General features: G+C 49.8%; 1 protein-coding gene across 4 annotated transcripts in view; it reads left to right on the top strand.

Moving 5' to 3' along the window:
* Positions 1-960: 960 nt before the first annotated feature.
* The window catches only part of ANXA6 (annexin A6), a 56,606-nt gene continuing 51,138 nt past the window's right edge, over positions 961-6,428 (top strand). The window contains exon 1 of one of the 4 annotated variants that reach the window (XM_024246648.3): positions 961-1,307. The gene's annotated coding sequence lies outside the window, so the exon portion shown is untranslated. 4 annotated transcript variants of the gene reach the window in all.

Below are 6,428 nucleotides of genomic sequence, written 5' to 3'. Positions count from 1 at the left end.
GAAAGGTTGCATCTCATGTGATTCCACTTATATGAAATATCCAGAATAGGCACATCCATAGAAGCAGAAAGCAAATTGGTGGTTGCCAGAGACAAGGGGTAAGGGAAAGTCAGGAGTGATTGCTCAGTGGGTATAGTGTTTTTTTTTCCGTGAAGAGAATGTTTTGGAACTAGATAGAGGTGGTGGATGCACAACATTGTGTCTGTACAAAATGCCACTGAATTGTTGACTCTAAAATGGTTAATTTTATGTTGTGTGGATTTCATCTACCTAAAAATAACATCCTTTCTTTGCTCGATACCCTGCAATGGATCCCCAGTTGACTCAGAGTAAAGATACCCTGCAATGGATCCCCAGTTGACTCAGAGTAAAAGACAGCGTGCCTTCAAGGGCCCTGGAGGTCCCATCTGATTGGGTCCCTCTTATCTCTCCTCTCCCTCCCACTCACTCCATTCCAGCCACACTGGCCCCCCTGCTGATACTCGGAGGCGCCAGGTCGCCCTCCTGCTAGGAGCATTTGCTCCAGCAGTTTCCTCTGCCTGGAACACTCTTTCCACAGGTATCTGTCCAATTCTTCTAACTTCCTCATCTTCTCCTTACCAATCCCCTGGGGACAATAATTCTCAGTTTCCTCTGTATTCTCAGTTTATCAATTTTTCCTGTTCTAGCGCTGGATTACAACTGCTGGTCTCCCTGCCTGCCTTCCCCTGCTTCCCAGAGCACGAAGAAGCGTGCCTCCGCAACCCACTATTTGTGTGACCTTGGTCCAGGAACTGGACTGGGCTCTCCTCCTGAAAGTGGGTAAATAATGTCACCGACCTAATGAGGCTGTTGAGGCATGGAATCTGATCAGGCAGATAAAGTGCCCCTGGCAAACCTCAATTTTCTGTTTCTCAACAAAGCTTTAGCGAGTTGTAAGGATTTGCGGGAAAGTGTCCAGAATCGGGAGTCAGGAGCCCTGACTTCTGCCCTGAAGGGCCGCGTGACCTTGGCCAAAGCCCCTAATCCTTCTCGGTCTCAGATCCGGGGGCTGGAAACTGAGGAGGTTCTCCCGGCAAGCCCCTCGGGCTAGTGACATTCTAAGATTCCAAGAACGAAGGAGCTAGAGGGGTGGGGTGGAAGAGTGAGGCGGGCGCGCCGGATTGGCCTCTGCGCGCCACGTGTCCGGCTCAGAGCCCACGGCTGTCCTCCCGGCCCGCCCCGCGCTGCGGCTGCTGCTGGGCTAACGGGCTCCGATCCAGCGAGCGCTGCGTCCTCGAGTCCCTGCGCCCGTGCGTCCGTCCGCGACCCGAGGCCTCCGCTGCGCGGTGAGTGGGCTGAGGCTGGAGAGGGGAGTCGCTCTGGGAACCCTTTCCCGGGGGCTGCAGAGACACAAGCAATAAGCGCCCAGTCATCGGCCGATCGGCACCCCCCGCCAGGAGCGGGGACGGGAGGGCGCGGTAACCGGAGAGTGTCGCAGACTGGGTGTGTCTGGGGAGCGCAGCGGAGCAAATCTGGGGCCGGGGCGGAGAGGTGCGCGCGGAGGGCGCCCTGGCTGGGGGAGGGGAGGGGAGGGGAGGGAGTCCCGGCGCTGCAGAGGGTCTGGTTGAGGGTCCTGGGCGCCGGAGCTGAGCCAGGGGCTGGTCCTGCCGGCCTTAATTTGGGGGGCTCAAGAGACTTTGAAGGTCCGGGGTTGGGGTCAGCTGGACGCCAGTCAAAGGACCCGCAGAGAAGGGTGTGGCTGAGGCCCAAGACTGAGAGCGGGAGCGTTGGACCCTCCAGCTGCTTATAAAATGGCTTGTATGTGGTGTCCGGGGAGGGCTGTCTGCGTGCAGAGAGCTGAAAGTCCAGTCGTACATACCTCAGGGCCTCATTGGACCCCATCCCCTTTGGGCCACTGCTTGTCTATGAATGCAGTCTCCCAACGGGGCTCCGAGGCCTCCTATGGTGAGGCAGGGGCACAACGCTTCTTTCTGCTTCCCCTAAGCGGTCTAGGCCTTCCCAAAGTTTAGGGGCTTCAGATGATTCCCCATATACCAGCATGGGAGCAAAATACCCTGAATCGGAATCCCAGCCCCTGTTGCAGTGTGACCTTGGGCGGTGGCTTTCCCTCTCTGAGCTGAATTTCCTTCTCCAAGTCCATAGTTGAGAAACCCAGTCTCTTTCAAAGGAAACAATGGCTTTGAAAATTGATTTATTTGTCAGCTGTATGGAATGATTGCAGGTTTGGGAGTCTTGATTATAGATTTGGGAAGCCTGGCACAACCATTGTAGGCCCTACAAGGGGAAAGGGCAGGAGGTCCTTTGGGACAACTAATCTGGCCACGGCTTCCTGCCTCCTCCTTCCTTTCCCTAGATTCTAGTGGGTCTTCTCTGACACTTCCAAATTTGGACATATGGCTCCCGGGTTTGTGAAAGGACTCTGGTTTCCCCCCAAGAGTCCACCCTTTTCCCTCCATTATTCCTTCCCCCTTGCCCAAAACATGCTTGGGATTGCTTCCACTGACCCAGATGGCATATCCTGACCTGCGTAGCCCTTCATGGTGAAGTGAATGACCGCCCCAGTTTCAGCCCCTGTGGACCCTGACCTTCTAGCAGGCAGGCCCTGAGCCATGCAGAGGGCACTGGCCTGGGGTCAGATGAAAGCCCGGTTACAGTCCGGATGTGCTGGGGCTTCTTGAGCAAGCCCTTTCTCTAAGCCTTTGTGCCCCATCTGGAGCAAAGTCTGCTGAACTGGCTGCCACTTCCAGTGCAGACATTCTAGGATTCGACTGTTCTAACATTTAGGATTCTGGGAGTTGGGTGGGGCTGGGGAGGGCAGGAGGCAGAGGCTTTCATCCCCCTCTGCAGCTGTGACAATCACTCATCCATCTTTCTTTGCCTTATCTACCCTTTGTTCCTAAGGCAGCATCTGCTGAGATACAGAAAATATTTGCAGTTTCTGGATAAGGGCCACAGCTGTTGCTGGGGCAAAATGTAGATGTGAGTGTGTAGAGGAGGGGCCAGGGAAGCCCAAGGCCTGGCCTCTTGAGACTGACTCCTGGGATGAGGTGGGGGAGACTGCAGTGCTGGGTAGCTGCCAGTGACTGGCACATCCACACTGCAGCATCCAGAGGGAGCCCTGGGCCACGAGGATCCAGCCTCAGACCCAGCCCCTGCCCTGCCACTAATCAGCTAGGCACCCTGGGCACACCTACTACCCCTCTGGGGCTTAGCCCCTTCCTCTCTACAGGGACGGGACATATACCCAGGACACCCCACTGGTATTAATAAAATGGGTTGGGTCTGAATGGCTTTTGCTCTACCATTCTAGGATTTTCTAGGGAGGCCCCGTGGAGTCACCAGCCTCACCCCACCCAGCCTCTCCGATATACTTTCAGGGTGGCGACAAAGCACAGGATGTGGTCTCTACCATGATTCCTGAGCATGCATGCACCCCTTCTCCTGCCAATAGAGGGGAGGAAGTCGGAGGGGTATCTTTATGCCTATAAACTTGCCTTGGAATCTAGCCTCATTCCCTTTCCTCCTGGAGTTGAGAAGCCCCCACAGAGACTGGCTATGGAGGAGTGACTGTCCATAGGTTCCTTGGATGTCCCGCCTATCTGCAAAATGAGAATGAGATTGATACCTTAATGAGGCTGTGAGATGGCAGATATGAAAGTGCTGTGTTATCTCAAAAGGGTATGGTGCTTGAGAAGGCAGACGACCTGAGCCTCAAGTTCCTCTTCTGAAAAACCCATGTCCTAGTGGTCCTTAAATAATAGCAATAAAATGGTAACCACTATTACCTCTTGAACCCTTAAATTTGCCAGGCCCCGGCTGAAGCCTTGCTATGTTAGATGCTGTTATTAATGCCTATTTTGCAGACGTGGAAACTCCAGCCCTTAACAGTTTAAGGAAGAAATAATAATGATAAATGCTTATAAAATATAGTGCTTCCTGTGTGCCAGGTCCTCTTCTAAGCTCTAGACTTGTCTTAATTTTTTTTATCCTCATCATAACTCCTATGAGGGAGGTGCTATTTTTAACCCATCATTTTTTTAAAAATATGAAACAGGCACAGAGAGGCTCAATACTTGCACAACACCACACAGCTACTAAATATCGCCCTCAGGCTTCAATCTCAGGCAGTCTGGCTCCAGCGTCTATACTGTGAGACACTACTTTGCTGCCTCTCACAAAAGTGACCCAAGCTGGGGTTCAAACCTAGGCTAGACTAGTTCCAATCCTGAGGCAGACAGATGATCTCCTGAGGCCTTGTCCAGCCCTAGGATCAATGGTTCTGGGTCAGGAGAGGAAAAGACACTGCTCTCTAAGAAACCCCAGTGTGTCAAGCTGGGGAGTGTGCCCACACACAGAGCCGGGGATGGCATTTACCCCAGCTTCATCAGAATCAAGGCTCCTGGAGGGTTATGGAGCAGGTCCTGGGTGTCTTCCTGCAGACCGGGGGAGAAGCCAGCAAGAAAGAAAGGGCAAAGAGGGAAGGATCTAGATTTTATAGGCCAGGGGCCTTCTAAGTAGGATGGATATAACCCAGGATGCACTGAAGATGATCTTTTGGGGTTACAGGAAGAAACTATTGGACTCCTTATTAAATGTACTTTTAATGTCATATTTTAAAAGTATATTTCTGTTTATCATGGTAAATACTCAATTTTTCTTTGGTTATGGGTTGTGTATGGGATCAAAATATATATATATACTGCAAACTGCCATATGATATCACCTTATCACCAGCTTTGTGGGGCCAGGAGCCTTGTCTGTCTCATTTTCTGTTCGACCCCCAACTCCTACCAGTGGGCCTAGTTTGTAGGAGATGCTCAAATAAATGTTTATGGAAAAACACGTCCCTGCTTGATGACTGATTTTCTTCTGATGTTGGGTAAGTGACTTAACCTCTCTAGTTGATCTCCTGGCTATAGAAAGAGGAGTAAAGCACAGTTTGAAAACCAATAGTAGTTGGTTCCATTTGCTGAGGTCACTAAAGAAAGCATGAAAGCCACTTAGTGCATTTTACCCCCAACCATCCGTAGGAGCCACGCCCTGTGGGAGGGGATGCAGGAAAGAGGCATATGCAGTAATTTTCTAAAAAGTGTAAAATTATGACTCATACAGATACAAAAATGATCATGTGCTGTTCTACTTATTTTTTTTTCTCTTTATTATTATTATTATTATTATTATTATACTTTAGGTTTTATGGTACATGTGCCCAATGTGCAGGTAAGTTACATATGTATACATGTGCCATGCTGGTGCGGTGTTCTACTTATTAATCAATGACCACACCAGGCAGATGTTATAACTAGCTCAAAAGACACATATGTATTGAAAGAAATGTGCAATTAGAGACAAAACTGGTTTTTCTACCTGAGGGGGTGGGAAATCAATTGCACATTTACCAGATAGGGCAAGGAGTATATATTAGAATTGCTTTGTGTTACCATCAATTATTTGCAACTTACTGACCTGTAAAATAGCTCAAAGACAATGAAAGTCTAGAGTCAGACAACCTGGAGGGTTTTCATTTGAAGTACAGATTCTTTCCCATAATACCTTGGAGGCTGGCAGCCCTTATCTAATGGAGAAATGATAAGTCCACAGTGTTTGACCAAAACCTGTCAAATCAAGGTGGTTTCAGAGCACCCTACGGAGGAATACCTTCTGGCTTGTTAGAAAAGGTGGCATTGGAATCCAGCAGCTAACAGTGGTTCTCAGCCTCCTTGACTGCCATTAAAATCACCTAGGAAAGTTTTTAGAAATTACCAAAGGCCAGGCCTCACCCCAGCAGTTGAGTCAGAATCTCTAAGGGCTGACCTTAAATCTTTGGTAATTTTGAAAAATTCCCCCGGTTCTATTAGTGAAGCTAGAATTGAGAAGCACTGATATAGATTCTGGAAAGCTGGATTAAAAATGTTGGTGGAAGGCATTCCTGGTTTAGCAGGGGAGACAGGGCGAACAGGAAGGTGGTGATGGCAAAGAAGTCAGGAAGGAGAACCAAGGGCCTCGACTGCTGAGCTTAGAGGCCCAGTATTAAGGGGCATCATTGGAGACTTGTGAGCAGAGGAGTGCTGTGGCTCAGGCTGTAGCCCCTCAGGCACTCCCCTGAGGCAGAGGTCTGGGTGGGTTTTTTTGGCATGATTTTCCATATTATGCCTTTTTTCTTAAATCACCCTCCCACCGCACCTGGTTTCACCCCCTTACGCTCAACATCTCCTTTCCCTCAAAAGTGCACTCTGTTCCTCCACAGCCCAAGCTACCTTTCGATGACAGAAATGCTTTTTCTTACCCTGGTGTTACTGTTCTTCCTGGCATGCCCCCGCCTCCATTCCATTGAATCCAGGTTTTGACTGTGCACCTCTATCAGCCTGCACCCCTAATATTTTCTTTAACTTTATACACATATAACAAATAAAAATGGGACATAAAAGGGTAAGATTAAAACATTT

This window comes from Pongo abelii, chromosome 4 (genome assembly GCF_028885655.2).
Source record: "Pongo abelii isolate AG06213 chromosome 4, NHGRI_mPonAbe1-v2.0_pri, whole genome shotgun sequence".
In the NCBI taxonomy this organism is placed as follows: Eukaryota; Metazoa; Chordata; class Mammalia; order Primates; family Hominidae; genus Pongo; species Pongo abelii.
This window is presented reverse-complemented; position numbering and strand designations above follow the sequence as displayed.